Raw genomic sequence first — 15665 nt, 5'->3', positions numbered from 1 at the left:
GCACAAAGAGACCCTGACCTGCCCTCTCCCTATAGCAGGTCATAGACCCTCCTCGTTCCAGAAGCGGGCTGTCCTGACCTGGGGGGAGGAGGGCGCACAGAGAGGCCAATAAGGATGCAGAGGCCACCAGCCTGTGAGCATCCGAGATGCAGGGAAGCCTCCCTGGGGACCCGAAGGGACGGAGCTCCCTCCAGCTGAGCCCCTTCCTACGCACGGGGCCTTCCTCGGCCCTTGCCCCTTGTAATGTCCTTCATAATAAACTGGCGAATGGAAGGGCTGCCCTGAGTCACCTGAGCCAGTGCAGAAATTCACCTACGCTGAGGAGGGATGGTGGGAAGCCAACCCAGAGCCGGCCTGGCGGAAGCACAGGTGAAAGAATCTAGGACTGGCATCTGGCGGGCGGAGCAGCGGGACTGGGGACTGTGGGATCCGGGGAGTCTCCAGATAGACAGGCAACAGGGGTTCACTGGGTGATCTGACTCTGTCCCTCGTAGCTTTGAAACGTCGGTGTGTTTCCCCCCAACCTTCTCCTCCCTGATCTTCTTTCCCCTGATCTTCTCCTTCCTCATCTCTCCTCCCTCACCTCATTTTTCTCTGAATCACCTCTATAAAAGCCCCCTGTTCCTGCTGATGGGCAGAATTACGGCCTTGGGACAGGCTGTGATAAAACTTCTTCCTTTTTCTCAGAACTGTGTCCTCATTGTTGGATGGGCATCGGGGACAAGGACCCAGCTCTCGATAACAGTGTCAGGACGTCCGCTGCAGCGCTGCTGGCTGGCCTGGTGTGTGGGCAGAGGGAACACAAGTCACAGCCGGTGACTCCACATTCTGATAAGGACCCAGAGCAGAAAAGATCAGTGGGACAGAGGGACCCGACCAGAAATGGCGCTCAGAGCAGGGGACTTCAACACATCGCCCAGGAGGACAGGGCCACAGAATAGGAGGGGATGAGCGACGTGGAAAGACCCTCACCCCACAGGAAGACGGTGCAGAGAGCTGATATACTTCTAAACAAACCGTTCAAAACTTCAGAAAATGGGATTGACTGTGTGAACTCTCGGGGGGTGACTTTCTAAGCTGGGATGGGACCAGAGAGGACCCTGAAGGATCAGCAGGCTCGGTGGCACCTGCTTTCTAAACGCTGTATATTCTAAACACAAAACTCAGTTCTTGCTGGGGATTAGGAGACCTGGGAGGGGTGCTGACCTGAGGTTGACTCACAGGGGAGTGTGACCCGAATACGTGACCTTGAGTGAGGCTGCGGCTTTGACATCTCAGGTGGTAAGCCCCAAGAAGTCACGTTGATGCCGGATGACAGCCAGCACACCGAGGTGGCCCCACTGAAGGGTCAAGGTGGCCCTGAAGGCACAGGGAGAGGGAAGGAGGAGAGAGAGGGAGGGAGGAGGAGCGAGCGCACGGGGCAATCCTCCACACTCTCACCCTCCAGAGACCAAACCTCCCAGGCTCTGGGAGCTCCCAGGTCCAGCAGGGACAACAGGAAGAGGCTGAGGTGGAAGGAGGACTCTCCCCTCTAGGGCTCTCCTGAGTCCTTTCTGGAAAGAGGTGGGTGGAGATGAAGCATGAGCTGGAGAAGTCCTTCGGCTCCAGGAGTCCAAACAGGAAGGTGGAGTCGGTGGCTTCCACAGAGACCCCCACCCGCCACGGCCACCCACGGATTCAGAGAAACGGTTTCTATCTCTGGGCGATCCTTTCACCTCCCAGGGCCCCAGCTTCTCCTCTGCCAAGTCCTCTGGATTTCTCTTAAAAGAGGGTCAGTGTTATGCTCAGTACTTTTAACTCGGGTAAGTTTTAAATCCCCCCTACCTTTTTTTTTTTTTAATTTTATTTTACTTTTTGTTTTTCTCGAAGCCCTGGAGGTTGAACCCAGGGTGCAGGATAAGCAAGGGCTCTAACGCTGAGCTACCTCCCCAAAGTTTTATTTTACTTTGAACTGACACCTAATAACTGAATTTGTTCACAGGGTGCGATGTGGTGTTTCTATGCATGTATACAGGTGGAGTCATCATATCAGAGGGACCAGCATATCAATCACCTTAAGTGTTTACATTTTTTTTTTTTTTGGTGAGAACATTTAACCTCTCTCTTAGCTGGGTGCGGTAGCACACGCCTATAATCCCAGCTACCCAGGAGGCAAGGCTCACTGTGATACAGCCCAGGGTCCGCTCCAGCGACTGTATTCGTGGGTCACCGGGGTTAAACGCGATGACTTTGGTTTGGTCAGCGTGGGTGTCCTGAGTGAGCTATGGCATCATAGACCAAACGTCTGCGTCTCACCCCAACATCAGAATCTACTGAATAACGATAAATTCACAAGGTACATCACTTTCAGTGGCCGGTATTCACTGACCACTCATGGGTCACCTGAAAATCGCAAGTTCTTTTATTCTATTCCAATCTTCCTTTGTAATATCCATAACACTCAAGTCACGCATCGTATGTCACACGCAAAGATGCACACGTGGGTGACAGAGGACTAAGGAAGGGATGTTCAGAATGCTGGGCCGAGAGCCCAGGGGAGAGGATGGAAGCAGAGTCCAAGAGTCCCAGTAGCTGGTCAGAGAAGGACTTAACCAGCGAGTGTCACAGAGCCAGCAAGGCAGAGGGCTGGATGCACAGCAGTTCCAGTTCCGGGGTGCCAGCTAGGTGTCAGCTTGGAGTGGGCCCCCGTTGTCATCATGGTAGAGGACGTCCCACTGCTGAGGCCTCAAGGGACAGTTCCCCTGGGCAAAGCTATGACAAGTGACCAGGTGACAAGGGCAGGGTGCTGCCGTGTCCACTCTTAGTGATGATCGCAGCCTAATTCCATCTTAAGATTGGGAGCCATCTCGTCACAAAGTCATGAAAAGTTAATTTCTGTTTTACTATAAATTACCACAATTTCTAAACTTGCTTGGAACGCCTGCCCGTGCCTGGAACTCACCCCTGCCTGGCTTTCCCTGACCGGGTAACAACGCTCTCTAAAACCTCAGTGGTGCCTCATGAATTCTGGAGTTGGGATGTAAATTTACTCCCTAACCTGAAATGTTGAACCATTTAGATCATTAGCCTACTATCTGCCTTTGTAATATGCTTATCAAAATCCTGTTATCTGTAAGTTCTCAGGACACACCCCCCACACTTTTGTAACTTTTTGTGCTATAAAACTATGCTCCTAGAGAGCTGGGGGACTGTTCTCTGGCCCAGGGTTTTCGGGAGAGACAGTCCTGGCCAGAATTACAAGCTTGCTTTAATTTGATTTAAAATTGGAGTTGGTGGTCTTTTCTTTGCGTCGTGGTTTAACATTAGGGGACTTTTCCTTTTATGGACACAGGCTGAAAACTACTGTTCTACTCACCTTGGAGTAACTAAGAGCAGGGCACAGGCTGGTCTCCACAGTGGACCAAGGGACTGCTGCTCACCTGGGTTAAGGTCAAATGAGGCTCATACACACCACAGAACCCTTGGGACCGTTGTTGGATGTCACAGCCACCTCACATTTCAGCTCACGATGACCATGGTGAGGTCAGAGCCGGGAGGGTGGACGATGCTCCACCCCAGGGTTCATCACCTGATGAACGCAAACGGCCCTCTCTTCTGAAGGTGGCCGGGAGACACTGTGGCCTGCACATTCATTAACTCCAGGGTGTTCCAGCACCTTCCATTTTATAGATGAGGAAATGAGGCCTCTGGCTGAGGTTTCCTGGGATCCCAGCTTGGTAAGGTCTACAGTGGATTCTTTAGTAGGTGTCCAGAGCCCACAACTGGGCAGCTTCCCCTCTGGGAAGAGGGGAAACTTCTGGTTACCTTCTAGAAAGAAGAGAGAAAGTTTCTGTCCCCTCCTTGACCTGCTTAAATATGCACGGCAAGATCAAATTGCCTCTGGAAGCTGCGGGGGAAGAGAATGAACTGGAGATTGTTCTGTACTCAGGGCCTGCAAATGCTTGTCGGCACCTATCCTGGTCCACATTCCGGCAGGTCTGCCACCACGCCATGGAAGCCCAGAGGTCAGGAAGGATGAGGGCCAGCTGCTTTCAACACTTCCATGGTGAAACCAGGAAAGCAAGACCCCAGAGAGAAGCTTGTGTCCTGTTAACCCATATAACAAACATTATAAGAGCACCTACTAGGCGCTAGGCCTCCAGGTCAAAAACAGGCAGGGGAGCCAACAGGACCTCCTTAGGTAGTGGTGGGTGATGTACTTGCAGGTCTCTTGAAAAAGCTGCGAGAGGAGAGCCTCTGCCTAGGGGACCTGGGGAGAAGGGCCCTTGGGGTTGAACCTGGAAGACCTGCAACCGATAGTAAGAGAAGGGCCCACTGTGTGCCAGGCACGGAGCATTCATTCTATCGACCTGTCCCAAGGTGAACTCTTGACCGTCATCCCAACTTGGTTACTGGCAACTTCCAATTCCCAGTGAAAGGGGGCACCATCCAGTCGTTACACAAGCTGAGACATTAGGACGCCTCCTCCACACTGCCCAGCCTCACTCTCCATGGACACATCCGATCCTTGTTGGCTTTCCTCTTCTGTGTCCCAGGTCACCCACTCCTCTCCATCTTGGCCATTGACCCCAGTGGTTTTTCCTCTGCCTTGCCCTGCAGTCTGCCCTCCACCCTGCAGTCAGAGCGCCCTCTGCTAAGAACACACATGATCCTGGTTCATCCCTTTTGAAAATCTTTTTTTTGGGGGGCGGGCGGTGAGGACGTACCTGGGATCAAACCCAGGGGCACTTAACCATTGAGCCCTTTTTGTGTTTAAGTTAGAGACAGGGTCTTACTGAATTGCTTAAGGTCTCACCAAGTTGCTGAGGCTGGCTTTGAACTTGTAATCCTCCTGCCTCAGCCTCCCCAATAGCTGGGATTACAGGCGTGTGCCACAGCACCTGTCTAGAAAGACATTTAGAGATGACGGAAAACCAGTAGTCCTTGCATCTGTTGTGACGTTCAGAGACCCTGTGTTAATTCAACGAAATGTGTGCTTCGTTCTAGAAAAGTGCGTACATATAATGATAACTCATAGGTAAAGAAGCACTGATTGGATCTGTCCCCCCCAATTTTATAAATGAAATTTGAATGAGACGTCGACATGAGTCCTGGGGAAACACTGCTGGCTGGTTAACTCGTTCATCAGACACCAGGGAGTCGCCTGGCATCTTCCATGCACAGGACTCTGAACCATTCTCTGCTGCTCCTCTGTCTTCGGAGCCCAGGGCCTCTGGGACGTGAGCGGAAGAGCCGGCAGGGCCACTCCCACAGGGAGTGAGGCCTGCACTCCCTGTGGTGAGGCCTCTCACCCTGCAGGAGAAGAGCGGCTGTCTGTGAAGCGGTAGGAGAGGACTGGGCGAGGAGGGGAATCTAAGTCAGACCTGGAGGGACAGCCTGGCACCATCATCCAGATACGAGCCACCAGGATTAGTGTGGACCATGAAGGACAAGAGAAGAGACTCGGTGCCAAGAATGACAAATGGTTCAAGGGGAGGACCTGGAATCTTCCACGACATCCTTGAACCAACTCTGGTTGGACATGTGATAATGAGGTGTCTTTGTTGTCTAAGTCACTGGTGAGGGGTCACATTACCTGCTTCAGTGACTCTGATAATACAGTCAGTTATCGTAACAAGAAATAACAAATAATAATTTATAAAGTGATAAATCAAGAAAGACTAGAACAACAACAACAAAAAAAACTTCCTGCATAGGAAGGGAAATCAAGAAACAAGTTTTCTGGGGCAAAAAGAAAAAAATAGATTCTCAGGCTGGGATGTAGCTCAGTGACAAAATGCTTGCCTCACATACAAAAAGCCCTGGGTTGGATCTCCAGTTCAGAAAAAAAAAAAAAAAATGGTTCTCAATCTTGGCTCCCCTTCAAAATCACTGGGGAGCTAAGGAAAACCCAGTTGCCCAGGGTCCTCTCCAGCCCAATCCCATCAGCTCCTGTGGGGTGGGATGGTACAGCTGCTCCCAAACGTGCTGACTAATGTGAGACCAGTAATCTAGAGGATAAGGAATGTGGGACAGATCTGTTGATTTTTTGGGGGGGGGGGCACGGAGGTATCAGGGATTGAACTCAGGGACACTCAACCACTGAGCCACATCCCCAGCCCTATTTTGTATTTTATTTAGAGACAGGGTCTCCCTTAGTTGCTTCGCACCTTGACAAATTGCTGAGGCTGGCTTTGAACTCATGATCCTCCTGCCTCAGCCTCCGGAGCCACTGGGATTATAGGCGTGTGCCACCACTTTCGGCCAGATTTGTTGATTTTCATCATCTTTTTATATTATTTAATACTGTCTTATTAGCTGTATGATTTTTATTTAAAGTTGAAAAGGCCAAAAAAGAAAATTAAATAAAAAATAAACGCAAACACCTTCCATGGCAATCTGCAGACAGGGTCCCCACCCACCCCAAGTTAGCTGACTTTGGGACAAATGCCCCCTGTTCCCACGGGATTATCCTCCTCTTCCTTCTCACATGGGGGTGATGTAACTCACCCAAGGTCACGGAGACAGGTTTGTCATAGACCAGGGCTTCTTTGACAGTCAGCAGAATAGGGACCCCCTGAGGCAGGGCCGGTAAATTCCCTGTGCTGTGGCTCCGTTTCCTGGGTGACCCCACAGGAGGCTGGAGGTCAGACCTGTCCACACCTGCCTGAGGACAGACACCCGCTGGGGCAGATCTGGCTTTCCTTGCCCCACCCAATGCACAACTTGTACCCTGTCTCGCTGGGGTATGTTCCTGTACTTCAAAACCGGCAAACCCAAGATGCTCTGACTCAGGCGGGCGCAGAGTCAGGTGGGGAGAGAGGAATGAGCTGGGAAACAAGGGATTATTGTCCCTGTTTTATGGATGAGGAAATTGAAGTTCAAATTTTCAGATGGCTCTGTGGAGCGTGGTGGTGAAGTCAGGAACTCTCAGCCAGACGGCAAGGTTCACGCCCGCCGTGCACTTGACCTGGGTGTGTCATGGAGACTGACGCGTGCTCACTTCTCGGGGTTGATGAGAGGACCGATGTCAGCACCCATGCAGGGCTGCGGGCAAAGCCTGGTTTCACCGCCTGTCCCTGTAACTCCCACCCGGCACCGGGGCTCAATGGGTGTTCTGAAATGGGTGTGCAGACACGGCTGAGCTGTCCCAGGAATCAGGAAGTGAAGGGCCACTGGTTAATGTTCTGTAAAGAACTGAGAAGATGCCAGACTCTTGTATGATCTGTGCACACAGCAAAATAGAGTCGGCCCACAAATCTCAGCCCAGGCAGAAAATCACCCCCGGATCTCTCCAGCTGGAGCCTGAAATGGTTTGCGGGTAATTTCTCTGGTTCAGAATCTGAGGCAGGGCAGGATTCCAGAGAGGACTGCTTGGCTGGACAAGGCCAGGCCAGACTGTGAAGGTCAGGTTTGTCTGACCCCAGAACTTACCCTGGTGGGAGGCAGAAGGCAGAAGAGCAGGCCCGATCTGGGCTTTGGTGTAGGACCCTGAGTCCCCTGCCCTTCGGCTGTGTGATCTTGGACTCCCACACTCTTGTTTGGGTGGAATCACCTGCCTCTTCAGGATTTCCATCTCCGATTGGACAGAAGAACCCTCAGGTGGGCTGCTAACACCCAAAAAAGCTCTACTTTGCCACCTTCTGATTTCTATCCCAAATTGAGCAGAAGAACCCCAGGGTGATTGGTAACAAAACCAGAGAAAATCAGCTCAAACTGGTTCAAACCACATCAAAAAGAAGTCAGTTCAAGCCAGGCATAGTGGTGCACACCTATAATCCAGCTACTCAGGAGGCTGAGGCAGGAGGATCACAAGAGGCCAGCCTCAGCAACTTGGCGAGACCTTGTCCCAAAATAAAAAATACGAAGTGCTGGGTACAGCACCAGGGTTCAATTCCCAATGCCTCCCACCCAAAAAGTCAGTCCACAGTTCCAGCCTCTTCCAACATATTCTTCCATTTTTCAAAGCTCCCCCCTGGTTTCCTTAGAGCCCCCGCTTGGCTGTACACAAATCTGCTCAGGCACCGGCAGCCTGACTCCTGTGGATTCCATCTGCAGCGTCAAAAACCAGCTAAAGGGAAGGGCCAGGTGTGTTTTTTTTTTTTTTGCCAAAGTTCTTTTGGTTGCAAGAAAACCCCCTCCACACTGACCGGCTGGAAAGTGAGGCATCTTAGAGGAAGGGGACCAAGCAGCAGCCTCAGGACAGGGAAAGCCTCTGGGGCTCAGGCGGCCCCTCCCGCATTCCATCTTCATTCTGGTTCTCTGAAGTGGAACCAAGGCCAGGCGGGAAGGTGGCCTGTTGAAGCCAGCAGCTCACACAGCAGAGCCAGGTCAGGGATGTCACAGGCTGCTGTGGCCTGGCCGGCTCTGGCTGTGATCAGTGCCCTGACCCACCAGGAAGCCCTCCGCCCCACTGGCTCAGCCACAGGCCCACAGTGACCTGGCCTTCCTCCTGAGGCCCCTGGACCCCGAAGGCACAGACTGGGGGCCTCTGTGAGATTTAAGGGACAAAATGCAAAATTACTCCTACAAAACTGCTGAGCCTCTCCCTGGGCCTCAAGAGAAGCTTGAGCGAGTGAAATGTCATGAAGTGGAAGCTTCATTAGCTTCACGATAAATCTGCCTCTGGTTCCGAAGCAGCTGGAAGCAGAGTCCTGGGGGGGAAGAAGCCGGTGGCTGGACATTCTCTGCACACTGCTGCCACCTGGGGGACAGAGGGCCCTGCTGAGGTCCCAGGGAGGCTGGGCCTCCAGGGAGATGAGGACACCACTGAGTGCAGCTCTGTCCCCAAGTGCGTGACCATGAGCATGGAAGTGACACTAAGATAATCCCCCTGCGCCCTCAGAAGTGCTGAGGGAAAGTCCCACCTTGTGCTGCTGGGACAAAAAGGACGAGGGACGCTGTTGGACCCCAGAGGTCAGAGTCAACCAGGACACCTGCAGCCAGGAAGGAGACATGGCCACGGCAGGAGAAGCCACCCACGGCAGACAGGGAGGAGGGTGCTTCTCTTTCGTTCCCACCCTCCGAGCTCCACCTGAGCCTCCACGGTTGAAGCTGGGGAAGCCAGCTGAGCCAGGACAGGGGACCCCAGTCTGCAGGGGCCAGGTGAACAAGCGCAAGGCAAGGCGTGCACCCCAGGGCCGGAGGCCAGGCTGCTCAGGGGGCAATGAGGTGAGGCGAGGGCTTTGGTGCCACGTGCAGAAGGTCCTTGGGGAACCCGAGCTGGCTGACAAGCAGACAAGTGGGGTTCAGGGTTCGGGCAGAGCAGATGGGGAGAGCGCTCCAGCAGAGGGAACATCCTTGCCCAGGCAGTGGCCCGGGCGCAGGTGGTGAGCTACCAGAAATGCCCGGATGGGCAAAGTGGGTGCCCATGGGGCTGGAATGTGAGTGGGGTGCCTCGTGGAAGGACAGCAGCAGGCTGAGGCGACTGGACTTCATCCCACGAGTGGTGGGCTGCCGCAGGAGGAGGCATGGGCTGCCGCAGGAGGGCTTCCAAGGGGAGCAACAGGCTCAGGAGAGCACATTAGAGGGAGCTCCGTGGGGCAGCAGAGTGGCTGCACTAGCCACAGCAAGACTGTAGCCGGGAGGCCATCAGGGCTGTCACTCTGGCTCTAGAGAGTGCCCCTGAGGGGCTGGGCCTGGCAGTGCTGGCCGTGCCTGGAGAGGGAGGGAGGGGCTGGGTGCAGGGGTGCTCTGCAGCCCGAGCAGGTGGGGTTCCAAGAACACACCGGGGCTTCCACCAGGCTCTCCACACGGATGGTGTGGCCTGCTGGTGAGGGAGAAGGTCACAGTGAGGACAAGGCCCAGGTTTGTGCTGAGAGGCCAGAGACACTCCGGCTGAGTGGAGCAGCCCTTCACCGAGATGGGAGCAAGCAGAGCCTGGCTGAGATGTGCTGAGGTCCTGCGGAACATCCTTGGGGAGGTGACCAGACTCTGGAGACGGAGAAAGAAAGCTGGAGTCATGAGCACAGAGGCAATTCCAGAGCCCCAGAGAGTGGACATGGCGACCTTGGTCTGGGCAGCGAGCTCCCGCCACAGTCACTGATGCCATGAAGCCAGGCTGGGCCTGAGCGGCACAGAGGGGCCAGGCCTGGAGGCTGCAGAGGCCAAGGGGCCACCTGGAGCCGGGCATGGAGGTTGGGGTGGAAGAGTGTCCCCGCCACTGGAACCTCAGAATGGGACTTTATTGAGAAATAGCATTTTTGCAAACGTCATCAGTAACAATCTCAAGATTAAATCCCCCTGGATTTAGAGTGGGCCCCATCTCCAAGGCCAGTTGTCCCTATATAAAGAGGAGAGGGCACAGAGACACAGAGAAAATTGTGCAGCAGATTGGAGTGTTGCTGGAACAAGCTGAGGGAGGTCTGCGTCACCAGCCCCAGAGGATTCTTCCCTGACACCCGAGGTCACACTTCAGCCTCTAGGACTGAGGGAATACATTTCTGTTGTTTTAAGTCCCCCGTCAGCGGTGCATGGTACGGCAGCCCAGGAGACTCGTACCTGGGACTGGAAGCTTCAGAGCTCTGCCCACAACATGTACAAAATGTCTTCCTCTGCTCTGCCTCGCATCTAATTCTGACACATAGATTGTCCTCCTGCCACCAATCTGCCCAGGTGACATTCACCTCTCACCTTCACTGACTGATGGCCTTCCCTGCACATTGACCAATCCACTCTGTTTCTCTTTGCACTCCTCCTTCAGCACAATCTGCCCACTCTATCACCCAAGGATTCGTGGGGGATTGGTCCTTCTGCTCTCTGTATCTGCTGTCCCTTGTCTGTGAGGTGCTGCGACTCCTTGCGTTGTGTAATTTGGGATTGTGAGCTCATCTTTGTGGTTTGAGGCTGGGACTCCTCAGAGTAGACTCTATGGCTTCTGCCAGGCATCCCTGGGACATTACCAGCCACAGACCACTGAGTAGATTGATTTTGCAGCTTTAGGGTTTCTCAAACCATGAAGAAAATGTGAGTTCGAAACCTAAATCCTTGGAAGGCTTGACGTGCTTGTAAGTTCTCCCAGGATAAACAATCTTTCTCGTTATCCCTCGGTGCCAGTGGGCAGGGTGGACTTTTTCCTAGTGCACTGTTTTATTGAAGGTGTCTGCGTGTTGGGAGGAGGGTGGATGGATCAAACGCCTGTTCCTGTTGCCAGGCTCTTCGTAGCTTGGCCCCAGATGGCTCTGGAAAGTCAACCTACTTGGTTACCGTAGCACAGCCCTGAAGTTTTCAGGTTGCCTTCCCTGTCGATGTACAGAAGTCACAAGTCCTAATGAGTTCTTCTCTCGTCTTTCTCCCTGTGCCAGAGACTGTGTATTGACAGCCCCATGCTCAACCTTCCTGGCCTTTCCACGTTCTCTGTGCCACCAGGCTGCAAGCCTGCAAACTACAGTTCCCAGATCCCCTTGCAGTTGGGTTTCAGAGATTCTGCCCATGGGAAGCACTCATGCCAGAGGGGAAGGTGGGAAGAAGGTGGAAGCTCCAGGCAAGACTTCCAGCCCTGGCAGGAAAGGGCCCCTGCTAAGGGGCTGGATGGCTGTGGGCTCCTGTGCTGGAGCCAGCAGTTCAGAGACAGCAGAGGGGCCAGCTGGCCAGCCATTCTGACGTGACAGTGGCAGTGGCAAGGGAGTGTATCTTGCTGAAGGGTGGTGACCTTGGGAACACTTGCAACGGTGCAGGACAAAGGACAGCGGGCTCAGACTGTAGGTGCTTCCCCTGGCTCCTAATCTCTCAGGGAGAGGACGCTCTCAGGGCTCAGCCTCAGCCCTTGGGCACCACTATGCATCTCTGTCCCTGGAGCAGACGTATTCCTTGCACTCTCACAGGCCACAAATGCCTGGAGAATCAAGCCACACTCCCAGGAGCCCTCCGCTAGGGGTGCCTGAGGGTTGGTGTGGAGTCCTCCAGCTCCCGGGTCCTCATGTGGGTCACTCTGAGGCTGGTGTTTTTTTTTGTTTGTTTGTTTGGTATCGGGGATTGAACTCAGGGGACTCAACCACTGAGCCACATCCCCAGCCCTATTTTGTGTTTTATTTAGAGACAGGGTTTCACTGAGTTGCTTAGTGCCTTGCTAAGGTGCTGAGGCTGGCTTTGAACTTGCACTCCTCCTGCCTCAGCCTCCCAAGCCGCTGGGATGACAGGTGTGCTCCACTTCTCCAGTGAGGCTGGTGTTTCATACCCCAGCATTTCCCAAGCTCTCATTGCCCACTGTCCCACGAGCCGTGTGTTTGCCCTTAGTGGCTGCCCCTCCCCTGCAGCTCCAAAATCCAATGCCTTCAAATCCTTGTGTCAGGGTCACCCCTCCCAGAGGGGATGATTTAAGACCCTGAGAAACGTGTCTTCACACTGGTGGCCCTTACAGCTTCTCTCTGCAAATCGCCACTCTTGAATCCCTCTCTGTCTGGGATTCTGGAGTCCTTTTGGTTTTCCTGATAAGAACCTGACTAATGCACATCTCAAATGGTCCGTAAATTCAAAAAGGGCAGCCTTGGTCAACTCTCTGCACCCAGCTCAGGGCCCAGCACACAGTAGGTACATAAATACTTGCTGACTGACATGCAAAGGAATGAAGTGCCCTGACTCCCATCGAGTGTCTCCATGCTCTGCACATATCCTGTCATAGCTCCTCACATGCACCCACAAGGAAGGCATAGCTACATTCCTGTTATAGATGAGGTAACAGGTTCAGAAAATTAAGCCTCTTGCCTATAAATCTTTTCTTTTCTTTCTTAGTCCTAGAGATTGAACTCAGAGGCCCTGAAACATCTTCCTGAAGGTCTGGCATAGATTGGTTAGGGCTGGTGGCCTGTGAATTCCATATCCAGACCCACCCATCCCCTATAACAAAAACGATTCCCTGGAATATCTTCCCAAAGTCTACGCATTCCCCTGCAGTTCCTGCCCATGATCTGGACTCCTTGGGACTGGATCCACACCTGCCTTTCCTGTTCCCCCAGCAGGGGCACTCATCCCAGCCAGGCTCTGGACCTAGGGCTCTGCAGACTCCAGAAGACTCCTGGGGGAAAGGTTGTGAGGTGGACAGGGCACTTGAAAGCCCCTGGTCCCCAGCCCTGAGGCTGCACACAGCTGAGCAGAGCAGCTGGGCCCAGGGGGTTGTGATATCTGAAAGCCTGGGACCAGCCACACGCCAGAGGCCCCAGGAATCCTGCTTCTGGATTCTGCTCCAGGGGATGCTCCACCTTGTAAGTCTCCACCTCCCTCGGACAGGCTCAGAGGCGGATCCAAGTCGAAGGGCAGATGGACACTGGGCTCTGGTGAGTCCACAGGGGAGGACAGGTTCCCTGGAACTGGTTCCCCACAACTGTGTGATCCCCACTTCCTCTTCCACCCCCATCCTCAGACCTGAGCTTGGGGTCCCCGGCAGAGCAGAGAGCCACGTGCAGGCGGGAGGGCATTGAAGGTGGAGCTCCTGGGGCACAGGTAGGGGCCCAGGTCCAGCTGGGGCAGCCGGACCTCCTCCAAAAAGAGCTTATTGAAGGCATTGCACGAGGGGCCATAGAGCGTCCAGAGGAAGAGGGGCACTCGAGAGGATCAAAGACAAAGGCTGGCGTATCACTCCCACCCGGGAGGCTCAGGGCTATCCTGGGCTAGGATTTATCAATGGCCCAGGGTCCAGGGTCTGCCCACACAAGGCCTCAGGCTCCTCACCTGTAAATGGGCTGGTAGTGTCAATGACTGCTCTAAGGCAGGGATTGGAACAATCCACCTCAGGGGTCCAGCAGGTACTAAATGAGAAAAATGGACCGGACAGGTCTCATGGCAAACCCACAAGGCAATGGCTGTCTAAAGTGGAATGCCACTACTCAGTTCCAACAGAGGCATCGCATGCAGGTGTGCCCTGCAATGCAAATTTGTGACCTTTCTGATTGCCAGGCTGCACTGCAGGTCCCCTATCATCAGGTCTTTCTCAATATCTTAAAAAGAGCTGAGAAATCCAGACATTCGTCAGATATGTCAAAATTTCTCAATATTTTTAACTACAATTTAAAGTTGGTGGGAGTCAAACGCACTTAGGGCCTCCTATTTGCAACCTCTGTTCTGAGGGTGCCTCCACATCCAGCTTTCTATACTAATGGGAGGAGAGAGGCAAAGACACACCCAGGGACACTAACACACATGCATGTGCAGAGAGATACACACACATGTACAAGCAGACTTGTACACAGACCAAGACCTCATTGTTCAGGAGAGATAGTAAAAATATTTACTATGTGACTTGTAGTTGTAAATGCCTTCAAACTGAAGGAGGACACTGTGACAGTTTGGTGTCAGATCCTGGGAGGCTTGGGTGGCAGGACTGCCTGTGAAGTGGGAAGAATTTCAATACTTTGGAAAACAGGCTACACACCAGAGAATCCTAGGGACCATCTCCTGGCCCACGAAGCTGCCGTATCCAGCTACTGCAAACGCTCTGACCCCTGTCCCCATGTGAGCATGCGTCCGAGTGTGCACTAACCATCAGGGAAAGCGGCCCTCTGGGGTCAGACACATCCACCCTTCCCAATGGGGGAGACACAGGGCACCTCAGGAAGGGTCAACACCAGGGCCACACAGGTGCCCCTGACTTTCACCACCATGTGAACCTGGGCGCAGGCTCTTGAGGAAGATGCAGAAGGCACCATGGTGGCCATCACTGAGGCGGCTTCCTGGTGCCTCCTGGGAACAGGAGAGGCCAGTGTGGTAGGGGTGCTCAGTCATACCCTGACCCAGACCCTGGGAATAGAGCCAACCTGCTGCCCATCCTCCCCAGGGGGCCTGGGGATGCCTAGACAGTGACATCCCCACGCAGGGCCCCCTGTTGCCCCCACCAGGCTCCAGCATGGCCTTCTTGCCAATGACATTGATGGCAGCTGTGCAGATGCAGGCCATGGCTCTGCCATGACCTTGACACTAGTGTCCTCAGGGAAGCCCTGGGCCAGGGCAGCATTGATCACTCACCAACTAGAATGCAGGCTCAGGACAGCTGGAAGAGACTATGCCTCATCCCACACGTCTGGGCGCACCAGGTCTTGGTCTGCATGAGTCACCTCAATCCCAGCAGCCTGCGGGAGAGGGTTAGAATGTTTCCCGCTTGCCAAAGAGGAAACTGAAGCTGGGAGTCGGCGGTCACCTGGGTGAGGTCACATGGCAGGTGTAGAGACTGAACCATCTGGCTACCAGGCTCCCTGAATTCACGACTGAATTCACACATTCAGTAAGAGGCCAGGATGTCTCCTACGCCCAGGGAAGGTGGACTCCCAGTGGTCACTTATTTGGTGATATTGACACCAATTCTACAGAAAACACACACAGAAATAAACATGTGCAAATATGCACAAGGACACAGAGAGGCACAGGGACACACAGAGAGGCGCACTGGCACAGACATCTGCAGCGCTGCGGATGTCCCCCAGACCGTGTCCCCCTAAGCCACCTGTGCTCACCTGCCCTGTACTAGACAGTTTCCAGCTCCAGCCTCCCTCTGTGGCTCTCCCTGAGCTTTCTCCAGGGCCACCGGGAACTAGCAGGGGTAGCAGACCACAAAGACTCCCCGTCCTCAGCTCAACCAAAGAGGGGCAGAAATCAGTGAACAGGGGCCATATCTCCTTGTCCTGCTAAGGGACAATTCTAAGATGTGTGTACATGGTCCCCAGAGGGCCTGACCTTGGTGCCTACAGTGGGACCTGCTC

General features: G+C 53.8%; 1 long non-coding RNA gene across 1 annotated transcript; it reads left to right on the top strand.

Moving 5' to 3' along the window:
• The first annotated feature begins 17 nt into the window (after positions 1-17).
• LOC144367981 (uncharacterized) lies at positions 18-3263 on the top strand. The gene is made up of 2 exons (XR_013427674.1): positions 18-369; positions 688-3263. It is a non-coding gene; the product is annotated as an uncharacterized LOC144367981 (long non-coding RNA).
• The last annotated feature ends 12402 nt before the right edge of the window (positions 3264-15665 follow it).

Source organism: Ictidomys tridecemlineatus, chromosome 11, assembly GCF_052094955.1.
Source record: "Ictidomys tridecemlineatus isolate mIctTri1 chromosome 11, mIctTri1.hap1, whole genome shotgun sequence".
Taxonomy (NCBI): Eukaryota; Metazoa; Chordata; class Mammalia; order Rodentia; family Sciuridae; genus Ictidomys; species Ictidomys tridecemlineatus.
The sequence above is the reverse complement of the archived record's forward strand: the minus strand, read 5'-3'. Positions and strand labels throughout refer to the sequence as shown.